The sequence below is a fragment of the Oncorhynchus nerka genome, linkage group LG9a, assembly GCF_034236695.1.
Source record: "Oncorhynchus nerka isolate Pitt River linkage group LG9a, Oner_Uvic_2.0, whole genome shotgun sequence".
In the NCBI taxonomy this organism is placed as follows: domain Eukaryota; kingdom Metazoa; phylum Chordata; class Actinopteri; order Salmoniformes; family Salmonidae; genus Oncorhynchus; species Oncorhynchus nerka.
Window position 1 is genome coordinate 59,188,151 of NC_088404.1, and position 25,950 is coordinate 59,214,100.

The following is a 25,950-nucleotide window of genomic DNA, read 5'->3' on the forward strand; positions in this document are numbered from 1 at the left end:
CAAAAGCCTGAAGGTACCATGTTCATCTGTACAAACAACAGTACGCAGGTATAAACACCATGGGACCACGCAGCTGTCATACCGCTCAGGAAGGAGATGCGTTCTGTGTCCTAGATATGAATGTACTTTGGTGTGAAAAGCGCAAATCAATCCCAGAACAACAGCAAAAGACCTTGTGAAGATGCTGGAGGAAACAGGTACAACAATATCTACATCCACAGTAAAAACGAGTCCTATATCAACATAACCTGAAAGGCCGCTCAACAAGGAATTTGCCACTGCTCCAAAACCGCCATCAAAAAGCCAGACTACAGTTTGCAACTGCACTTGGGGACAAAGATCGTACGTTTTTGAGAAATGTCCTCTGGTCTGATGAAACAAAAATAGAACTGTTTGGCCATAATGACCATCGTTATGTTTGGAGGAAAAAGTGGGAGGCTTGCAAGGAGGGACTGGTGCACTTCACAAAATAGATCATGAGAATGGAAAATTATGTGGATATATTGAAGCAACATCTCAAGACATCAGCCAGGAAATTAAGCTTGGTCGCAAATGGGTCTTCCAAATGGACAATGACTACAACACTTACCTCCAAAGTTGTGGCAGAATGGCTTAAGGACAACAAAGTCAAGGTAATGGAGTGGCCATCACAAAGCCCTAACCTCAATCCTATAGAAAAGTTGTGGGCAGAACTGAAAAAGTGTCAACAGTGACCTGACATCTCAGTTTGATCAGATCAATTTTTCCCCCTCATCCTGTCCTGAATGGATGGAATAGCACTTTGAAATGTAGCTCGGGCGTCTGGCATGTGCGTCAGTCAGAAGGGCTCTTTGCTCCACGGCGAACAACAATAATAAGGTAGAAACGGACGCATGTGTGCCGGCTTCGGTTGTAACCAGAGATCACACAGAAAGGGTCTTCAGAGTCTGGATCTGAGGCTGAATCAGGCCGTAATCACACACCGGCCCATCTTGTTGGAAATTGCACTATTTGTAATTAACGCTCAATTAAATCTGACATGGCCGCCCCAAATCCCTGTAAATTAATGGATTAGTTGGCGCAGCTGGTCTGCATTGGACTGCTGATACAGCAGATAGAGTTACCTTGTTAAGGTAGATTCCCTTCAATGATAGTATTTATAAGATTTGTTTCACCCCTTCACCGAACCGACCGGTCCCAAAGAAACCGAGAAAGCAGGGCCAGAGAAAGGGAAGGAAGTGCACGGCTCTAGAGACATATTGTGGTAACTTCACCGTTTGATTACACTGTAGCAATCACACGATGGAGGAAGGAATGTGAGGAATCTATCTGCAGATGTTTTCATCTGAGTGTGTATTAAGTTTTTATTAACAACACATGGTGACTGAGGGGAGACGAGCCTCGCTTTCAGCTGCAGAGCGCAAGAAAAGGGAGGGGAGAGGAAAGAGTCAAGAGAGGTGGAGGGTGAGCGAGCTTATCCTTCAATGTTGCCTCGTCTGTGTGCACTGAGATTTGAGGCACAAAGGTTTATTGAAGGGGCGAGAGAACCTTTATCTGGTTTGTGGAGGCGGAGGGCTTTGTCCATGGCCCTTCCACAGTTTGACGTGGAATTACCAATGTACTGCAGTTACACTGCAATTTTTTTGTAAGGGAACACACACAAATGCACGCAGTGGCCTGTTGACTCTGGTGAATGATCAGCCGCCTGGCAGTGTGACAGGACAAATGACCCAGACCCAAGTTACTGCAGTCACCCGCAGTCAGCTCTCATTACAAACACGTAAGCCATCGATTGAGGGGGCAGTTAAGGTGATCATTACCGATTGCTTGCTTGAATCTCAGATAAAGTGAGAATGTTTATGAGGGTCACAGGTGCTACGTATGGTGATAGGTAATTGGTCAATTCTTTCCCCATTGTCAAAGTTGGAATCATTCATCTGGAAATGATGTATTGATTGAAATGAATGACCAGGTGTGCAGCGGCAGGTTTCTGTTGTGGCATTTTCCATGCCACTCCTCCTCCTAGCTGCCATTTTGTGTCATCACGGCGTTGCTTTGAAGCTGCTCTCTCTGTTTGGACAGTAATGACATTCAATCTGTTTGTCTGTCTCTGACACCATAGCAACCCCTACATTCTCTAACAACAAGCACACAGCAGATAATAAAATAGGAATTTGCAGGTATGTCTTTTCACCAGCAAGGAGCTAGTAGTTAGTTACTTTCAAACAGGAGTAATTTAAAGAGACAGAGAGGCCTGAGATGACGATGGTTTTGACTGTAAACCTGTAGCTCTAATTCCTAATTAAACAGCCACACTCTACATCAACCTTCGAACAATCAGACTTATTGGTGGGATTCTCACCAGCATCAAGCTTCTCCAAAACACACTTCATTTTCTAATATGATGTCAGACATGCCTGAGAGATATGCTAGTTATGAATGCAAACCGTACGCCTACATATACCCGAAGCTCTCTATAATGAAGTGTCATGCCTCCCATATCATCTCTCAGACAGTGACAGACACTGCTCTCCCGCTACCTCTCTTTCTCTCTCCATTTGAGCTGATGATGCTCAATACTGTGAGCTGGTGAAAGTCAGTCAGTCAGTCAGTCTGGACAGGAGAGGCTGTCAAAGCAGCGTGATTATGTTCAGCTCCCGAGGTGGTAAAAAGCAGTGACGCGTCGGAGGAGGAGGAGGGAAACGCGTCCCTGGGGGCCTCCTGACAGACTGGCTGTCATTGGTTGCGTTCGAGATGGCATCCTATTCTTCCCTAATTTAGTGCACTTCTTTTGACCAGGGGCCAAAGGGGCCTTATGCTCTATAAGGACTAGGATGCCATTTGGGATGCAGCCGTTGTCTCTGGGGATAACAGCAGAAGAGATCCACTTGTTAACATGGGGTTACAATATGCTGTCAACTTCCTTAAAGGCTATTATCTCATCTGGGCTCCCAATGAACAGGGATGATTTACGTTCAGTATGTAGCCAAGGCACCATTGTTAAACACAGTTTAACACACTCAATGTTGTTTGAGTTGCCTTGTGTGTCACCAAATTTGCTTGAGATGATTTTCCTGCAACTCTGCATCCATGTTTCTTGACATAGGCGTTTCAAAGAGATGTCAGTCAAGGCGAGCTCATGAATATAAGCTCCCCACCCACTCAGCCTGTCTTTTAAAACTTTTAAAAACTTTTAAAAACTTTGCATTTCTATCCCCCCCAAAACTATTATGGGTGTTATTTTAGTCACTCAAAATAATATTTGACATGGGACTCAAAATGACTGTTCAGGACCTCTAAGACTATATGTAATATATAACTATACATTTTAATACATTAATGGTGCACTATAACCACATAGGAGTTAAATCGGCACAGCATTCTCACGCCTCACAATATGTTAATGAGCCAGAAACAATGCACCCATTAACAGTCAAAAGTTTGTTGGTGCTCAAAATATAAATATAATATATACAGCAATTCTTTCCGTACCCACAACATTTTCCCACAATGCACCATCATTTACAGTATAATGCAGTAAAAAGTTACTGTTGATAATATCCCAAATGATGTTACAGTGTTAAGTATTTAATAGTGAAACCAGGAGTTTCGGAGGAAAACTCGATTGAATGTCATGAAAATATACAATAAGATGATTGCGATTCAGCCGAGTTAGCTGTGCAGGTTTCCGATTCCCCCTCTCCTTCTAGCCTTAGCCTCTGGCAGTTATTTTGAATGCAAGTTGAAGGTGAATACACATTTCAACTTTTGGATATCCTAACTCTGGCTGGATTCCAATAGGAATTACACATCACTTTGCAAGCTAGGATAATGTGACTTGCAGGTAGGGTTGCAAAATTCAGGTAAATTTCACATTTTCCATAAATCCTGGTTGGAAGATTCCTGGAAATCCTTCAACCAGGATTATTTGAAAATTATGGGGATTTTGGAAAAGTTAACTGGAATTTGTAACACTACTTGCAGGCCTGATGTTGCCTGTAAACCATATGATTCAGGCCACTGTATTAGGGTAAAGCTATGCCTCAAAATAAGGCCTTATGAAATATGCAATGTATTGTCAAAGACTTTAATTGTAATAATAATATATGCCTAGGAACTCACTAGATGACGGGCACCAGACTAAAAATGGAAGAATTCAACAACCATTTTTTAAAAGTAACTGTACACAGATATATTTAGTGGAACAAGTTTCCTCAAATGTTTTGAGTAATGACAGCACCAGTGGTGTAAAGTACTTCAGTAAAAATACTTTGAAATACTACTTAATTCGTTTTTTGGGGTATCTGTACTTTACTATTTATATTCTTTCCAACTTTTACTTTAACTTCACTACATTCCTAATGAAAATAATGTACTTTTTTACTCCATACATTTTCCCTGACACCCAAAATGACTTGATCAATTTTGACAGGAAAATGGTCCAATTCACACACTTATCAAGAGAACATCCCTGGTCATCCCTACTGCCTCTGATCTGGCCGATTCACTAAACACAAACGCTTCATTTGTAAATGATGTCTGAGTGTTGGAGTGTTCCCCTGGCTATCTGCCAATAAATACAGAAAATAAAATTATGCCGTCTGGTTTGTTTAATATATGGAATTTTAAATGATTTATACTGTTACTTTTGATACTTAAGTATATTTTATAAATTCCATTTACTTTTGATACTTAAGTATATTTAACACCAAATACCTTTAGACTTTTACTCAAGTAGTGTTTTACTGGGTGACTTACACTCTTACTTGAGTCATCAAGTATGGCAATTGAATACTTTTTCTACCACTGGGGTTTACAGTGTACTCTCGCTATTGCTCCTCCACTCCGTTAAAGGACTTTGTTTAATCCGATAGGGATTCCCTTCAGTGACCTATAGGTCTTACTGTAAGAGATCATGCAGGGCAGGGATGGTATGAGCGCTGGGAGGCAAGCACAAACAGTGCTAAAACAACCGCAGCGTTTCAATCCCGTGAGCAAAGACAACAACGTACCCGTTTGATGAATGGGGAGTTCCTTCCTTTGAATACTTAGTCATCTTAGCAGAAAAACACCCATAGCTACAGTATGTGTAAACGCGACAGAAATAAGGTTAGCATAGGGAGGGTAGAGGTTGCAGAGAGACTCTGTTAATGTTAAGAAGATGAGCTGGCCTTCCCACCCAATTACACTCAAACAGGAAGGGTCCCACACACTACTGCTAGCGTTCCACCCATTACTCACTGTGAGAATGCCACACAGAACGCTAAATGGGTCAGTTCAAGACTCAACAGAACTGTCAGCACCCCAGCCGAGTACACTGTAATCCCCCATAACTCAAAACTTTTGATGAAAGCCGCTACACTTAATATATCTGAGTACAGTTACTTGACGTGATCGTGTAGTCATTACTTAAACCGATAAAGTCACTGTAGGGGGTGCAGATTTGAGTTGTGTCAGCTTGAACATTTTGAGTAAGGCCATAACTAAACCACGCCTCCAATATCATTTCCCAGTGTGCCTTGCCTTTTGAGTGAATTGTAGAGTTAACACCCATGACTGTACTTGTTATTGACAGAGAAATCATTGTTGAATTCGTGCACTTTCACTCCTGTGGCTTTCACCAAGTGAGTTTGTAGGCAAATGTTATCATTATATAATTCAACTCTTTGTAACAATACATTACATATCTTATAAGGCCTTATTTTGAGGCCTAGCTTTACACTAATATAGTTGCCTGAAACTCATGGTTTATAGACCACATCAGGCCTGCAAAATACCATTAACTTTCCCCAAATTCACAGATTAAAAACAAATCCTGGTTGAAGGATTTCAAGGAATCTTCCAACTGGGATTTCTGGAAAACCTGGGAAATGTAAAATCAGAAACAGTGTGAGGAGACTACCTAAGCCATTTCAACCTCCATTCATAATGACTGCCAGGGTCAGAAACAGTGTGAGGAGACTACCTAAGCCATTTCAACCTCCATTCATAATGACTGCTAGGGTTAGAAACAGTGTGAGGAAACTACCTAAGCCATTTCAACCTCCATTCATAATGACTGCCAGGGTCAGAAACAGTGTGAGGAGACTACCTAAGCCATTTCAACCTCCATTCATAATGACTGCCAGGATGAGAAACAGTGTGAGGAGACTACCTAAGCCATTTCAACCTCCATTCATAATGACTGCTAGGGTTAGAAACAGTGTGAGGAAACTACCTAAGCCATTTCAACCTCCATTCATAATGACTGCCAGGGTCAGAAACAGTGTGAGGAGACTACCTAAGCCATTTCAACCTCCATTCATAATGACTGCCAGGGTTAGAAACAGTGTGAGGAAACTACCTAAGCCATTTCAACCTCCATTCATAATGACTGCCAGGGTCAGAAACAGTGTGAGGAGACTACCTAAGCCATTTCAACCTCCATTCATAATGACTGCCAGGGTTAGAAACAGTGTGAGGAGACTACCTAAGCCATTTCAACCTCCATTTCAGTAAACAGGGTCAAAAAGTCTAGACTAAAGCCATTTCAACCATTAGTTGAGAAAATGTATAATGACTCACCTAATGTACATGAAAAAAACAGATGTGAAAGACTATTTAAGCCATAAAATCTCCATTCATAATGAGCATGCTGGAAACAGTGTGAGTGCTGACTACTCAAGCCATTTCAACCTCCATTCATAATGACTGCCAGGGTTAGAAACAGTGTGAGGAGACTACCTAAGCCATTACAACTGGAACAACCATTTCAGTAACAGATGCAAAAAAATCTAACTAAATTATTGGATTAGTTGAGAAAAATGTATATTTTTGTAGTGTAAGATTGATCAATCACCTAATGTACATGAAAAAACACAGATATTAAAAACAATTTGAATAAAATCATCCTTCAGTAGAGCATGCTGGTTAATTTTTTTTTAGTTGTGCTGACTTCTCATTTAGTTTTGAGTCAGTACCACATAACCATTTGAATTAATAAGGACTTTTCATTGACTTTAATATAAGTATTTGAGTTTAAAATGCCATGGAGTTTACACGTCTTGACCTGAGAAAATGTTTGCCTATAGAGCCAAATCACAATACTCGGGGTGTCTCTCGCCCATAGGGTTTGTTTAGCCTGGTTTTCATTGTGTGAATCCCAAATAGCTCCCTATTCCCTTTATAGTCCCATTTTGGGATGCAACCCCTATGTGACCTGCGTGAACGAGCCTGTGCAGCTGGTCAGCGACGTGCCAAATGCCTGTCTGTGTGACAGCAGCAGGAGTGATGTATTACGGGACTGTTGTGTCAGGACGGGAGGACCAACTGTCCAAAGTCAACTTCCCTAGAAAATGTCGTTCAATAGAAAAACAAGTTGGATCAAAAAAAAACATCTAATCCTTTCAATTTCCCCCCATAACCATCTTTATACAAGCCTTTGTGATCAATAAACAAAAGAAATCAGGCTGGGCTGGACATTTCAGAAACACGTCGCAGTCTGTGTCAGCATGTAGAGATCTATCTGGAAACGTAATATCAGGAAACAGCATATAACGGATTGGAGAAACGGATTATGAAGCGACACCATTATTGTCAAAAATATGTGTTGCTGTTGTGCTTTGTCGGCACTGTAGGACTGTGCGTAAATGACTTCTATATTTATTTGGTGGCTGCCATGGATACCGTTCAAAAGTCTTGATATATGGAGGGCTGTAGTATACTTTGAGAACGTCCTTCTCTTTATTGACACATCATGCGAAGACGAAGATGTGTGTTTCAGTATTTCAACCACGAAACAGGCTGCAGCAACAACCCCAGCTAAGCAGGGCTCTGTGTGGTGCTTTGAAGTACATTTCACCAGCAGATTATCTGAAGGCAGAGAAGAGGAAGAAAAAAGATGAACTTAAAAAGGAGCTTTTTCCCTCTGTATAAACACACTGATGCCAACAGCATGCAATACATGAGTAATGAACAAAAGGCCGTCACTAATATCCATCAGTCAACACTCCTCTTCTCTTACTGTATTGGAAAACGTTCAAGTGAACAAAAACCAAGCAAAAAGGCACTCAACAATCTCCCAAACTCATTTTGACCAGATTTGTCATATGTTTTTCCAGAGAGTCTGGTGTCTACGGTGCCTCTGGTGTCTTTGCTGGCCGATCCCATGTTTCAGTGTTTCAGTGTTTCAGTATTTCATCAGAGCCGCTCTGTAAGAGAGATGTGTCTGTGTAAATGATGGTTTGAAGTGCAGGCAGGCTTTGATGTGGGCCTAATATGGCTTGTAAAAAGGGGATGCTGCACTTTGATGTGTTGGCTGAGGCTGTCCAGACACACACGGACTGGGCAGGCAGGCTAGCACCACTTGTCCTGTTTCTGCTGGCTGTCTGTCATCCCTGGGCAGTAAAAGACATGTAAACGCTCGGAGAGGCTAGTTACGGAGCGTCGTGTGGGTCTGTGAGGAGAGCTGGGGCTGCGTCCCAAATGGAACTCTATTCCCTAGGGCTCTGGTCAAAAGTAGTGCACTAAAAAGGGAACGCAGCCAGGTCTATTGTCAAAAATAGTGCACTAAATAGGGAATAGGGTGCCAGAGAGAGAGGATCTGGGACACTGGAGGGGAATGGGAATAGGCTTGGAACATCTATCTATATGCTGCCTGGCTGTCACATAAAGACAAACTAAGGCTAAGTACTGTGTGTTTATTTCCCATCCCTTCCTTTGCCACTGTGTGCATCACGTGGGAAAGGAGTGGATATTTTTATACACTGCATTCTGAAAGTATTCAGACCCCTTCATTTATTCCACATTTTGTTACGTTACAGCCTTATTGTAAAACTGATTAAATATATTTTTTTCCTCATCAATCTACACACAATACCCCATAATGAAGAAACAAAAACAGCTTTTTAGAAATGATTGCACATTTCTTAAAATAAAACACTTAAACAACACATTTACATAAGTAATCAGACCCTTTACTCAGTACTTTGTTGAAGCATCTTTGGCAGAGATTACAGGCTCGAGTCTTCTTGGGTGTGGCACACCTGCATTTTGGGAATTTCTCCCATTCTGCAGATCCCCTCAAGCTCTGTCAGGTTGGATGGGGAGTGTTGTTGCACAGCTATTTTCACATCAATTTGTTTTCTGACTTCTCTCTCAGTCCCTGAAAAACATAACCACAGCATGATGCTACCACCACCATGCTTCACCGTAGGGATGATGCCAGTTTTCCTCCAGACGAGAGGCTTGGCATTCAGGCCAAAGAGTTCAATCTTGGTTTCATCAGACCAGAGAATCTTGTTTCTCATGGTCTGAGAGTCTTTAGGTGACAATCCTGTCTTGGAATTGTACAGACAATTCCTTCAACCTCATGGTTTGGTTTTTGTCCTGACATGCACTGTCAACTGTGGGACCTTATATAGACAGGTGTGTGCCTTTCCAAATCATGTTCAATCAATTGAATTTACCACAGGTGGACTCCAATCAAGCTGTAGAAACATCTCAAGGATGCGTAATGGAAACAGGATGCACCTGAGCTCAATTTCGAGTCTCATAGCAAAGGGTCTGAATACTTATGTAAGAAAAGGTGAGGGCCAGCGCATTTAATTATTCTCATGATTATTATGAAGGGCGATGGGTCAGCATCCATCGGGTCACTTCATAAATCATGCCGGTTTGCAGTGCCTCTCTTCCAAAGGCATTCTCTTTGATCTCCCGGGTGTAAATCACATACCTGGCCTCAGTTCTTGAGACCGTGTGTGTGTGCGTGTGCGTGTGTGAAAAAAGTGAGAGGTTCCAAATGTCTTACATTTCCCTCTTTTTTTTTTCAACATCTTTCACATAAAACTACCCCGTTGCTTTTAATATCAAAATTGATTTAAAATATGTTCGCATTGGTAACTAACTTCACTGTGACAAACAATTCCATACTCCCCTCTGTCTGGTCTCTCAATTTAAGGCTGAGACCTACAGGTGGCAGTAGTTTGCAATGTTTGATACAAACTACAAACTAATCTGAGGACTTCGGTCACTTCAAGATCTTCTATATTCTTGACCTACTTAGTCAGGGTAGCCTAGTGGTTAGAGCGTTGGACTAGTAACTGAAAGGTTGCAAGTTCAAATCCCCGAGCTGACAAGGTACAAATCTGTCGTTCTGCCCCTGAACAGGCAGTTAACCCATTGTTCCTAGGCCGTAATTGAAAGTAAGAATTTGTTCTTAACTTACTTGCCTAGTTAAATAAAGGTAAAAATACAAATAATCCAAGAGACAGTTTGCAGTTCTAATACACTGACTGGATCAAGTATTTCAAACCGAATGCATGTGAAGTTTCCCTTGATAGAAATGCATCATTCATGGAATATTTATTTTAGATATTCATCAGAAGGCATAGCTGATGTTTTATCATTTGAATAAAAAGTTTGGTTTATTTGTACTTTTCTACATAGCTGTCAACAAGAGATGTCGTTCTAATATTGTTGTTTATGTTTCACAATAAATTCACCAAACTAAATAACCAACTTTCAATACCGAATACAATGTAATGATTTCGGTAGCAGCTACAGTATCTGTGAGATCAAGAGGACTTGGCGGCAACTGTGGCTGGTGCCTCATTGCCAAACACAATATTCAGGGCTCCCCCAGTCACTTTAGCCCAAACATACACCTAATCCGCCAGAACCCACCAGATTAAACCCAATAACATACAGTCGAGTTTAAAAATAGAGAGGACAAAGGTCAAATCTACACAGGGATTTATGGTCTTACCATTATCACGCAACAGCTGGCAGCTCTGAGAAAGTAGTACCCCAGCCACAAGAAAGGCACTAGAAAAAAATATTTTGTGTGGAAGTGAATTCCGAAGTGCCTGAAGTGAGGACACCGTGAAGCAGTTTGAAAAGTGCATATTTAGAAAAGCCACTCATGGTTCGGTGGGAGGGAGGCTGAGGAAAGTCAAAAGAGAGTGTGTATTTACCCAGCTGATTTCATAGAGAAAATTATATTTGCAGATCATGTGCGTAATCCGAGAAGAAACAGCTGAGGTCGACCATGGGAGCTGATAATGACATGAAAGAGAAGTTATCTGTCTGTTCCCTCACACTGCACCCAAGTCGTGGCTCAATCACGGTGCCTCATGTGCACAGGGGTCGTGTTATGAATGATACCCAATATGAAGAGCACTTGTGGTGTGATGAATTACACTTCAGAAGGCCCATTTATGCCATTATGAGAGGGATCCAAACATGTAAAGGTAAAGTCTGCTACCGGGGACTTTCTCTTCAGATCTGGACAGCTCTGATCTCTGATCATGGACATTCTTTGTTGTCCTGGGGAAAAATAAATTCCACTCCATCGCTGACCTTAACGGAATTGGTCGCATGGTGTGCGATGATAATCGAACAATGCATAATAAGCCATTATAATTAAAGGATCTAAGAAACTCCTGAGAATTTGTAATACATATTCAGTCAATTTCAAGACGTTGTAGGCTGTCTCCCCAATCCCACAGTAAAGTAGCAGGATTGATCCACACCGTGTAGGTTATTACACTGTATACAAAGTCATTACCGACATGAAAAGAATTAAGCTCCTTGAAGGAAAAAAAATTGCGTTTTGAAGCTTGATAGAAAAATCAATGTTATTTCAAGGGATGTCGGAGCATGGGTTTATTGTTAGCTTTTGGCCACCAAAGTGGAGACAGAAATGCTTTAAAGCAAACTCCAAAGCAGACCTTTTCGGCTCAATCAAAAACAGGTTTGGCTAAATGAGGTTGGCTGGTGCTTAAGTACACTGAAGCGGGAGACTGAGAATTGACCTTGGTGCATTCCGATAGGGCTATACTAAAATGGCACAAAGGAAAGAACGAAACACATTAAAGATTGAAAAGGAGACGGCTTTGTCATGGGAAAAACAGGGAAATAACTTGTGTTTTGTCAATGAAGAGTGAAGGCTTGGACAATATCCCAATCTGAACACAAGACATGCTGTATCCATAGCATCTTTCGGACTAATTCTTGAGTAGCCTATACCTGGGTCTTTTGAGATTTCCCCTCTAACTTTTAATTTATTTTATTTTTATGTGTTCAATAGGCCTCGATGTATGAATATGTTCATGTTTGTAACTGGCATTCCTTACACTAATGATTCTCGCTGTAATAATTGTGCTTTCTTTTCCTGTTAGGGTTGTACCATGTAAAACACATGAAATCAGTATAGGTAGGCTAAAGGTCTACCTTAGGCCTGACATAATATACATTCTAAATCTGAAATGGGGAACAGGAGGTAATCAGTTTTCACAACATTCATTACACATAAAAGAGAAAAGCATCAATCCATGAGACACAAAATAATCATGCCAATGTAATTATTTTCTCCAAGTGTAATTATTTTTTATTCTTAAAAGCTCACACGCATATTGCACTCACAAGCATTATAGGCTAAGCCTATCAATTCAGAGAGGAACATGTTTTGAAATGAAATTGATTGAAATGACTGACTCACAATTGCAAATGCATCAAATCCTAGACCTTGAGGCTAATTAATTGAAATATATTTTCCCGGGAGGTAAGTGTATATTTTGTTATGAGTAGGGGAGTCATGCACTCCCAAAATCTGAGGGGGAACAAGGTAGGCTACATGAGGATGGCTGGGGGGTGATCTAGAGCCATAATCATTATGCTTAATTCTATGTAAAAATATGTTGATTTATCTGCATATCTAAGCATACCTCTTGAGCTGTTTGTATACTCCTGACTGTTGGTTCTGAATTTAAATAAACTAAATATGCTTCTCTGACAAAATCTGGGTAAAAGATTTAAAGGAATGAATCTAATTCAGTACATTTAATTATTGCTTGCTTTTCTAAAGTCTACCAATCTTGCCAGCTAAATTACTCCAACTTGATTGATAGCCTGAAATGGCTTCTTGTTAGCTAGTTTCGAGGTTGGGAGATTGGGAACATATCTGAGCTATCTTAAGCCAACTTCATTAAATTGCAAGATGGCTATTGGTATTACAGAAAAAAATATATTATTACTATTATTATTATTTTAAAAAAGGACAAATCTGAGGGGCACGTGTCCCTGTGCCCCCTAAGGGAATGATGTCTCTGTTTTTTTCAATCCATGAACTGAATTTAAATGTGTTTCTTTGTTGAATTACAATTAAATCAACCCCAATTCAATGATACATGAACTGAATTGAAAAGTGTTTCTTTGTTGAATTATAATTCAATCAACCCCAATTCAATGATACATGAACTGTATTTAAATGCGTTTCTTTGTTGAATTACAATTAAATCAACCCCAATTCAATGATATATGGAAAATATTTGTGAGACAATTGAGACTTTTTAAATCATGATCAAATTTACAATAACCATTCTCTGTTAATAAGATCTGGCATTATAGCAACCACTCTTCGAGCAAAACCAAGTCCAAGTTAATGGCAATGTTGAGATCTAGAAAACATAATCTACAGTACCTACTCAAGAAGTGCTTTGAGTAAAAGGCTCGAACACTGCTACAGTCTACTCTATGCCAGGAGTAGTAAAGTCCCTATTAGAGTGGCTCCGCAGCCTCCCAGCCTCCACCTCTAGCCCTACTACAGCAGGAGAGCAGATGTGGGGTGGCCAGGCCTTGCAGCGCTGCAGTCCAACACAATGGTGGGTTAGGATTACAGCTGCAAATAGGCCTCACAGAAAGCCAGGGGCCTAACAGCTAATGCAGCCAATTAAGGGTAATCCACTGATGTAGCATTGTCTCAGACAGATAACATAGCTGCTAAGTGCCCCTGCTAATGAGAATAGCGAAGAATAGGGCAAAAGCCTCCTCAGAGACCCTGGACGACAACAGCAACATCTCAGAGAAATTTCCTCACAATGTGACGGCTGTGTGTGTGATTTTGGGGACCATTGTCTTGTGGATGCTGACATAATTGGGTGTTAGAGTAGATGCATCGGCGAGATACAGTGTTGCATATCCTTGCTCCTCTCTGGATGGGTTGTGCTGTAGTGTAGTGAATCCCTTCTCTGCAGAGGCAGAGCGAGTACATAGAAAGTAAACAACATCATATACTGTATGTCCTAAGTGGACAGGCTATAATAACTACTTTTCATCACAGTAATATAGGTAGATATATTATTTTTTAAATGATCAAACATTTCTTCATCCAGATTAGTCTTATTAATTAAGATAGAAGAGTTTCAGGGTGCTGATCTAGGATCTGTCCATACAATCTTATTCATTATGACCTAAAAGACCAAGCTGATCCTAGATCCGCACTCCTGATCGCGTTTAGACAGATAGCCCAATTCTGATCTTTTTTTCCACCGATTGGTCCTTTGACCAGTGACATCAGATCTTTTCAAATCAGATATTTTTCAGAGCTGACCTGATTGGTCAAAAGAAATGGACCCTGATCCAAAAAAACAGCTTCAACAGACTTCAGTCCTATCAGATATTCAAAAGCATTATATAGTAGTAGTCAGGCATTTATTAGTTCTTCAAGAATCAATGGCTATATATTATTAATTTAAATGTAAAAAAATGGATGTACTGTATCAATCCCAGATTGCCCCTTTAATGTAGTTTCAGCTTCCTAAGGGTCCACCCTCATTGACACTTTTATACTTCTGTACTAACATATGGTCACCTGGTAGCAGGAATGTGATTTTCACACCTGAGGAGGGAAAAGAGGTGCCAAGTCTCTTCACACCAAAAACCAATTGAACAAACACTCAAATTTGATGGACTAATTGATAAATTAGGTGTGGGATCAATTAGGTCCAGACTGCAAGTGTTTACAAAGCTGTATTTTGGACAGGAGTCATGTGTTGCAGAATAAAAAGCTGTATCTGTGTGGAAAATACCTCTGGATTATGGTGAATTTCTCATTAATTATTCCGGATTTGGTTTAATGTTCACATAATGAGACCTTTGCCCACAAAAACACTGCAGTGTCAGAAACCCATTTATTGTAAGACATTGGCTCCCCACCATAGAAGTAGAAGGAATATAATTATTAGAACTATGGAATTGTATTATTTTTCCATGCCTCCAACCAAACCTCTAAATAATTCTGCTATGACAAATGTAGCTGTTTATATATATACAGTGCCTTGCGAAAGTATTCGGCCCCCTTGAACTTTGCGACCTTTTGCCACATTTCAGGCTTCAAACATAAAGATATAAAACTGTATTTTTTTGTGAAGAATCAACAACAAGTGGGACACAATCATGAAGTGGAACGACATTTATTGGATATTTCAAACTTTTTTAACAAATCAAAAACTGAAAAATTGGGCGTGCAAAATTATTCAGCCCCTTTACTTTCAGTGCAGCAAACTCTCTCCAGAAGTTCAGTGAGGATCTCTGAATGATCCAATGTTGACCTAAATGACTAATGATGATAAATACAATCCACCTGTGTGTAATCAAGTCTCCGTATAAATGCACCTGCACTGTGATAGTCTCAGAGGTCCGTTAAAAGCGCAGAGAGCATCATGAAGAACAAGGAACACACCAGGCAGGTCCGAGATACTGTTGTGAAGAAGTTTAAAGCTGGATTTGGATACAAAAAGATTTCCCAAGCTTTAAACATCCCAAGGAGCACTGTGCAAGCGATAATATTGAAATGGAAGGAGTATCAGACCACTGCAAATCTACCAAGACCTGGCCGTCCCTCTAAACTTTCAGCTCATACAAGGAGAAGACTGATCAGAGATGCAGCCAAGAGGCCCATGATCACTCTGGATGAACTGCAGAGATCTACACCTGAAGTGGGAGACTCTGTCCATAGGACAACAATCAGTCGTATATTGCACAAATCTGGCCTTTATGGAAGAGTGGCAAGAAGAAAGCCATTTCTTAAAGATATGCATAAAAAGTGTTGTTTAAAGTTTGCCACAAGCCACCTGGGAGACACACCAAACATGTGGAAGAAGGTGCTCTGGTCAGATGAAACCAAAATTGAACTTTTTGGCAACAATGCAAAACGTTATGTTTGGCGTAAAAGCAACACAGCTCATCACCCTGAACACACCATCCCCACTGTCAAACATGGTGGTGGCAGCATCATGGTTTGGGCCTGCTTTTCTTCAGCAGGGACAGGGAAGATGGTTCAAATTGATGGGAAGATGGATGGAGCCAATTACAGGACCATTCTGGAAGTAAACCTGATGGAGTCTGCAAAAGACCTGAGACTGGGACGGAGATTTGTCTTCCAACAAGACAATGATCCAAAACATAAAGCAAAATCTACAATGGAATGGTTCAAAAATAAACATATCCAGGTGTTAGAATGGCCAAGTCAAAGTCCAGACCTGAATCCAATCGAGAATCTGTTGAAAGAACTGAAAACTGCTGTTCACAAATGCTCTCCATCCAACCTCACTGAGCTCGGGCTGTTTTGCAAGGAGGAATGGGAAAAAATGTCAGTCTCTCGATGTGCAAAACTGATAGAGACATACCCCAAGTGACTGACAGCTGTAATCGCAGCAAAAGGTGGCGCTACAAAGTATTAACTTAAAGGGGGCTGAATAATTTTGCACGCCCAATTTTTCAGTTTTTGATTTGTTAAAAAAGTTTGAAATATCCAATAAATGTCGTTCCACTTCATGATTGTGTCCCACTTGTTGTTGATTCTTCACAAAAAAATACAGTTTTATATCTTTATGTTTGAAGCCTGAAATGTGGCAAAAGGTCACAAAGTTCAAGGGGGCCGAATACTTTCGCAAGGCACTGTATATATATATATTTAATCTGAATAATTCATTAATGTACTCATTATTTAGTGTTATATGCATACAGACATTCAATATTTTGTGGTAGTAAAATAATGATAATTTCAAATTGACAAAAATAGAAAGACCCACACTCGTTTAGGATCGCACATGCGGGCACAGAAATGCATTGCAGCCAGAAAATGTAGTTCACTCTACAGTGAGTAGCTGAAGGAGCATAATGATTTTATTGTTTGGGTGATAGTCTCCTTCCCACTATTTACAACCTCTGGGTGTAATCCAGATGTCTGGATCTGTGTCAGTGTGTCCTCACACACATGGGCATCCTGACACTAGAAATGGTGGAGGAGCTGGACGCATTAGTACCCCAGGCTTTACTACAGCATATCTCCCACTGACCCATGGCGCACTGTGTGTGTGTGTGTGTGTGTGTGTGTGTGTGTGTGTGTGTGTGTGTGTGTGTGTGTGTGTGTGTGTGTGTGTGTGTGTATCCACCTATTCCTTGTCATTTGATCACACATTACACCGGAATAGATGAAAAGGTAAAAGCATTGCTTCACAAGATTCACATGCAACGTAACCGTAGTAACATTTTGTAAGCTTTTCTAGGAAAATACTACTACGGTTATATTACATGTGAATTTTGCAATGCTGTTTCGGTGTAATGTGGGATCAATGAATGACAAGCAGTTGCCTTGTATGGAAAAGCCTTGCTTTGCCTTGACTCCTAAGATCATGTCTCTTTTATGGCTGGATAAATGTTGTCTTTGACATAGTGTAGGGAAAGAGAGGGGCGGTTGGCCTACTTGTAATTGGCCGCATTAGCATCGTTATTGCTCACTGCCGGCCCCTGCCGCTCTGTCTCCGTCTCCTCTTCTCTCATTGGCCTTCGCTACATTCCAGTGAATTTACAAGCTACCTGGGGATGTATTTCTTTCCCTTCTCTGTACTGCCAGGGCCTAATGAGCAGCCCTGTTCTGTCCTGTGTGTTATTGTATTTGTGTCCAGAATGAAATCCTATTCCCTTTACAGTGCACTACTTTTGTCCAGGGCCCACAGTACACTATATAAGGTGTAGGGTGCCATTAGGGACACACACTGTGTGTTACTGCTGTCTGAGGAGTACAACACACTGGCTTTATCAATAGGTGCATCGATGACGTAGTCCACACAGTGACCGTACGTACATACCTCAACCAGAAGCCATGGATTACATGCAACATGCGGACGGAGCTAAAGGGTAGAGCTGCCGCTTTAAAGGAGGGGGACTCTAACCCGGACTACAACCCGGACTACACAAGCTCCGAAGCTTATCAAATGTGGCAGGACTTGCAAACTATTACGGACTAGAAAGGGACACAGCCCCGAGCTGCCCAGTGACACAGCCCGAGCTGCCCAGTGACACAAGCCTACCAGACGAGCTAAATTACTTCTTTGCCTGCTTTGAGGCAAGCAACACTGAAGCATGCATGAGAGCATCAGCTGTTCCAGATGACTGTGTGATCACGCTCTCCGTAGCCAATGTGAGTAAGACCTTTAAACATGTCAACATTCACAAGGCCGCAGGGCCAGAGAGATTACCAGAACGTGTACTCCGAGCATGCACAGACCAACTGGCAAGTGTCCGTTCACTGACATTTTAAACCTGTCGCTGACCGAGTCTGTAATACCAACTTGTTTCAAGCAGACCACCATAGTCCCTGTGCTCAAGAACATCAAGGTAACCTTCTAAATGACTACTGACCCGTAGCATTCACGTCTGTAGCCATGAAGTGCTTTGAAAGGTTGGTCACGGCTCACATCAACACCATTATCCCAGAAACTCTAGACCCACTCCAATTTGCATACCGCCCCAACAGATCCACAGATGATGCCATCTCTATTGCACTCCACACTGCCCTTTCCCACCTGGACAAAAGGAACACCTATGTGAGAATGCTGTTCATTGACTACAGCTCAGTGTTCAACACCATAGTGCCCTTAAATCTCATCACTAAGCTAAGGACCCTGGGACTAAGCACCTCCCTCTGCAACTGGACCCTGGACTATTTGACGGGCCGCCCCCGGGTGGTAAGGATAGGTAACAACACATCTGCCAGGCTGATCCTCAACACAGGGGCCCCTCAGGGTACGTGCTCAGTCCCCTCCTGTACTCCCTGTTCACCCATGACTGCATGGCAAAGCACCACTCCAACACCATCATTAAGTTTGGTAGGCCTGATCACCAACAACAATGAGACAGCCTATAGGGAGGAAGTCAGAGACCTGAGAGGGTGGTGACAGGTAACAACCTCTTCCTCAACGTGATCAAGACAATGAAGATGATTGTGGACTACAGGAAAAGGAGGACCAAGCATGCCCCCATTCTCATCGACGGGGCTGTAGTGGAGCATGTTGAAAGCTTTATGTTCCTTGGTATCCACATCAACAACAAACTATCATGGTCCAAACACACCAAGACAGTCGCAAAGAGGGCACGACAACACCTATTCCCGCTCAGGAAACTGAAAAGATATGGCATGGGTTCTCAGATCCTCAAAAAATTCTACAGCATCACTGCCTGGTATGGCAACAGCTCTGCCTCCAACCGCAAGGCACTACAGTGGGTAGTGCGTACGGCCCAGTACAATACTGGGGCCAAGCTTCCTGCCATCCAGGACCTCTATACCAGGTGATGTCAGAAGAAGGCCCAAAAAATTGCCAAAGACTCCAGCCACCCTAGTCATAGACCGTTCTCACTGCTACTGCATGGTAATCGATACCGGAGTGCCAAGTATAGGTCCAAAATGCTTCTTAACAACTTCTACTCCCAAGCCGTAAGACTCATGAACAGCTAATCAAATTGCTACCCAGACTATTTGTATTGCCCCACCCACCCCCATTTTATCTCTGCTGCTACTCTATGTTTTTTTATCTATGCATAGTCACTGTACCTCTACCTACATGTACGTATTACCTCAGTTACCTCGACTAACCTGTGCCCCTGCACATTGACTCTGTACCGGTACCCCCTGTTTATAGCCTCCACATTGACTCTGTACCGGTACCCCCTGTATATAGCCTCCACATTGACTCTGTACCGGTACCCCCTATATATAGTCTCCACATTGACTCTGCACCGGTACCCCCTGTATATAACCTCCACATTGACTCTGTACTGGTACCCCCTGTATATAACCTCCACATTGATTATGTACCGGTACCCCCTGTATATAACCTCCACATTGACTCTGTACTGGTACCCCCTATATATAGTCTCCACATTGACTCTGTACCGGTACCCCCTGTATATAACCTCCACATTGACTCTGTACTGGTACCCCCTGTATATAACCTCCACATTGACTCTGTACCGGTACCCCCTGTATATAACCTCCACATTGACTCTGTACTGGTACCCCCTGTATATAACCTCCACATTGATTATGTACCGGTACCCCCTGTATATAACCTCCACATTGACTCTGTACTGGTACCCCCTATATATAGTCTCCACATTGACTCTGTACCGGTACCCCCTGTATATAACCTCCACATTGACTCTGTACCGGTACCCCCTGTATATAACCTCCACATTGACTCTGTACTGGTACCCCCTGTATTTAGCCTCGCTACTGTTACGTTATTGTTGCTCCTTAATTATTAGTTTTTTTTCACATATACAGTATATATATATGTATATATTTTTTTTTACTTCAGCTTATTTTAGAAAATACTTTCTTTAACACAATTTTTCTTGAGACTGCATTGTTGTTTTTGTGTAAGCATGTGGATATGAAGAACTTGCAACAAACATGCTCCAACATTAATTAACATAACCATAGACCACTTAAACTGGTACAACACTTTCACAGGTGACCAAAAAATATATACTTGCAAACCACGCTCCCAATAAGCCACACCTCCAATATAATTTCCCAGTGTTCCTTGCCTTTTAAGTTGGACTGTATTTGTTAGTGACAGAGACATGTTTGTAGAATTCGTTCATTGTCAGTCACGTGGAGTTCACCAAGCGAGTTCCTAGTGTAGGCAAATGTTAGCATTAAAATGTAACTGTTTATGACAATACATTATATACACCGCTCAAAAAAATAAAGGGAACACTTAATTAAACAACACAATGTAACTCCAAGTCAATCGTACTTCTTTGAAATCAAACTGTCCGCTTAGGAAGCAACACTGATTGACAATAAATTTCACATGCTGTTGTGCAACTGGACTAGACAACAGGTGGAAATTATAGGCAATTAGCAAGACCCCCCAATAAAGGAGTGGTTCTGCAGGTGATAACCACAGACCACTTCTCAGTTCCTATGATTCCTGGCTGATGTTTTGGTCACTTTTGAATGCTGGCGGTGCTTTCACTCTAGTGGTAGCATGAGACGGAGTCTACAACCCACACAAGTGGCTCAGGTAGTGCAGCTCATCCAGGATGTCACATCAATGCGAGCTGTGGCAAGAAGGTTTGCTGTGTCTGTCAGCGTAGTGTCCAGAGCATGGAGGCGCTACCAGGAGACAGACCAGTACATCAGGAGATGTGGAGGAGGCCGTAGGAGGGCAATAACCCAGCAGCAGGACCACTACCTCCGCCTTTGTGCAAGGACTGCCAGAGCCCTGCACTGCCAGAGCCCTGCAAAATGACCTCCAGCAGGCCACAAATGTGCATGTGTCTGCTCAAACGGTCAGAAACAGACTCCATGAGGGTGGTATGAGGGCCCGACGTCCACAGGTGTGGGTTGTGCTTACAGCCCAACACCGTGCAGGACGTTTGGCATTTGCCAGAGAACACCAAGATTGGCAAATTCGCCACTAGCGCCCTGTGCTCTCCACAGATGAAAGCAGGTTCACACTGAGCACGTGACAGACGTGACAGAGTCTGGAGACGCCGTGGAGAACGTTCTGCTGCCTGCAACATCCTCCAGCATGACCAGTTTGGCGGTGGGTCAGTCATGGTGTGGGGTGGCATTTCTTTGGGGGGCCGCATAGCCCTCCATGTGCTCGCCAGAGGTAGCCTGACTGCCATTAGGTACCGAGATGAGATCCTCAGACCCCTTGTGAGACCATATACTGGTGCGGTTGGCCCTGGGTTCCTCCTACTGCAAGACAATGCTAGACCTCATGTGGCTGGAGTGTGTCAGCAGTTCCTACAAGAGGAAGGCATTGATGCTATGGACTGGCCCGCCCATTCCCCAGACCTGAATCCAGGTCTCTGCTATACAGAGTCCCTTTGGAAAGAAACTCAGACCGTGTAAAACAACTGAGATATGAATATGTGCAGGTAAGCTATACTATCCTATCATTGGTACTGGATCTGGCAGTGTATGGTGCTACATCATGTTGACTGATCGCTGTCTTTTCGTACTGCGCTACATTGTTTTGTCTTGTCTCTTTCAGAGAGTCATGGAGCTAGAAGCAGATGCAGTGCATCATTACCTAATATATCTGGTCGTGGCAGGTTTCAATCTTGCAAAAACAAGGGGCAGTGGCAGAAATATCATCGGACACCGTGCCATCATCAACGTCTTGGGACAACGTGGTGGCAACATAACAAGGTGTCCGGCTATTAGTCAAAACGGTGTCCTTCACCATCATGCAATCCTTGGCCCATACAACACTGCACACATTATCACATTTCTGGACACCCTCCACAACAGACTAATCCCTGATCACCAGGGGCCAGAGCAGCCCAGGTACGTTATCATCTGGGACCATGTTAGTTTCCACCTGGCTGCTGTGGTCCGCAATTGGTCACCCATTTTTCATCACACTTTTCATCGCAATCTCCCCCCATACTCTCCGTTCTTGAATCCTATTGAAGAATTCTTCTCTGCATGGTGTTGGAAGGTGTCTGATCGCCAGCTCCACCAACCCCTTCTACAGGCAATGGAGGAGGCTTGAGGAGACAACGATCAGGGGTCATGCCAGGCCTGGATACGGCACTCCAGGCACTACTTCCCACGCCGCCTAGCTCAAGACAGCATCGCATGTGCTGTGGATGAAGTCTTATGGCCAGACCCACAAAGAAGGCTAGCACAAATATTTGTGTTTTCTTCTACTGCGTTTATGTTGTTTGAGGAGTGTTAGAACGAATCAGAATCACTGTTCTACATGGGAATCAGAATGACTGTTCTACATGGGAATCAGAATGACTGTTCTACAAGGGAATCAGAATGACTATTCTACATGGGAATCAGAATGACTGTTCTAATTGGGAATCAGAATGACTGTTCTACATGGGAATCAGAATGCCCGACTGTTCTACATGGGAATCATAATGACTGACTGTTCTACATGGGAATCAGAATGACTGACTGTTCTACATGGGAATCAGATTGACTGACTGTTCTACATGGGAATTAGAATGACTGACTGTTCTACATGGGAATCAGAATGACTGTTCTACATTGGAATCAGAATGACTGACTTTTCTACATGGGAATCAGAATGACTGTTCTACATGGGAATCAGAATGACTGTTCTACATGGGAATCAGAATGCCCGACTGTTCTACATGGGAATCAGAATGACTGACTGTTCTACATGGGAATCAGAATGACTCACTGTTCTACACGAGAATCAGAATGACTGACTGTTCTACATGGGAATCAGATTGACTGACTGTTCTACATGGGAATCAGAATGACTGACTGTTCTACATGGGAATCAGACTGACTGTTCTACATGGGATTCAGAATGACTGTTCTACATTGAAATCAGAATGACTGACTGTTCTACATGGGAATCAGAATGACTGTTCTACATGGGAATCAGAATGCCCGACTGTTCTACATGGGAATCAGAATGACTGACTGTTCTACATGGGAATCAGAATGACTGTTCTACATGGGAATCAGAATGACTGTTCTACATGGGAATCAGAATGACTGTTCTACATGGGTATCAGAATGAATGACTGTTCTACATGGGAGTCAGAATAACTGACTGTTCTACATGGGAATCAGAATGACTGTTCTACATGGGAATCAGAATGACTGACTGTTCTACATGGGAGTCAGAATAGGTACTCACTTGGTGAAAGCCACAGGCCTTTAAAATGAAATGATTTGGTAACCACGTCTCTGTCACTAACAAATACAGTCACAGGTGGTAACTGTACAATTCACTTGAAAAAAGGCACCATAGAACATTTGCATTATACAGTGTTAAAATTCCACCCCCAAACGATTTACTGTAACACTAAAGGTGTTAATGTCTTACACTGAGAAAACAGCGTCAGCACTAAGCAAAGTGAGTCCAGTTTACTCTAAATCATGGATTATAATTTACACTGTAGGTGTTGCATATTCCTGTCAGAGTTGTGTGTGTAGGTGGCAGGGATGTCAGGAGCAGGAGAATCAAACTTAATGAAATGGAGTTGTTTAATGATTGTAAATAAAAACATAACTCCAAAACTATGAATAATAATAAAACAAAATGGGTACGAGGACCCGATCGTGCACCAATACAAACAACACAAAACTGAGCAATAAACAATCTCTGACAAAGACATGAGGGGAAACAGAGGGTTAAATACACAACAGGTAATGTATGGGATTGAAACCAGGTGTGTAGGAAGACAAGACAAAACCAATGGAAAATGAAAATGGATCAATGATGGCTAGAAGACCGGTGACGTCGACCGCCCGAACAAGGAGAGGCTTCGACTTCGGTAGAAGTCGTGACAATCCCTCTACAGTAGAGATACGCAAACACCACAATCAAGTTCATTTGAACACTGTAAGAGTTGAATGGGGAACCCTGCAACAAGGTAAAATATTTTTTACACTTTCAAAAGTGTTATTTTAACACCAGTACAGTGGGTCTCGTGTTCACTGAAAATAGTGTAAATGTAACACTTTCAGAGTTAAATGTACACCATTGATTTTGCTGTGTGCCTCAGGGAGGATGTTGGATCTAGTAAAGCCAGCTTAATGTCAAACTGTGCTGATCCATGAATGTCAAGCTTGCTGCTTAATCATAACTAATAAAGTGTTCTTTCTCTCTGTACTGCTTGACATCTGGTATCTTTAGTCTTGTTTCACTCACAAACACACACACACCTTTCATATTTTGGCAGCCACATTCTCCATCTTTGGACAAAGACGATAACCCCAGAGCTGATTTCTCTGCTCATCTGCCTTCCCTGGAACCCCCGACCAGCCATATCCTTACCTCACTCCTTCATACCAACAGCTCATACTACTACTCATACATTCACCTTCTATTTCCCTCACCACACACATGGTCCCACGGGACCAGAGAGTGCTGTATGTGTGCACGTGTGTGTGCGTGCCTCCATGCCTGTGTGTGTGTGTATACAGTATGTGTGTGTACCACAGGAGGCTGCTGAGTGGAGGACGGCTCATTGTAATAGCTGGAATGGAGTAAATGGAATGGCATCTAAACACATGGAAACCGTGTGTTTGATCTGTTGAATACCGTTCCATTTATTCCAATCCAGCCATTACTATGCGCCTGTCCTCCCCAATAGCCATTACTATGCGCCTGTCCTCCCCAATAGCCATTACTATGCGCCTGTCCTCCCCAATAGCCATTACTATGCGCCTGTCCTCCCCAATAGCCATTACTATGCGCCTGTCCTCCCCAATAGCCATTACTATGCGCCTGTCCTCCCCAATAGCCATTACTATGCGCCTGTCCTCCCCAATAGCCATTACTATGCGCCTGTCCTCCCCAATAGCCATTACTATGCGCCTGTCCTCCCCAAAAGCCATTACTATGCGCCTGTCCTCCCCAATTAAGGTGCCACCGGCCGCCTGTGGTGTGTTCGCATAAGGCAACCTAATGGACTTTCTGCTGCCCCGTCTCAATGAAGCTACCATATGTCGTTACTCCCTCCCCGCAGACACACACCAGGGCAAATTCAGATTGCCCATCGAAGATTTGAGGATTATACTCCTTCTCTCTCTTGCGGAGAGTCAGTGCGCCACCATGGGAGAACCAACCATACTGTCAATAGACTTGACCCATAGCCAGATCCTAATGGTACTGTGCGTCTATGTCGACGAAGAGCTTACTAAACATACAATTGGTACGTTTACGTTTCGGTTGGTCTGACTGCTTATGTTTTACCAGATATAAGCAAATGTAAACGGGACCAACTGGAGAGTATTTGAGCTGCTCCATGCTAGAGTGGCAGCGTTGCTGGCAGACAGTAGTGTTCATTACTGTGATGATGCCGCGCTCCGCAGATGTCCCAACCAACTGTCTGATGCAGCGTTGAAACTGAGGC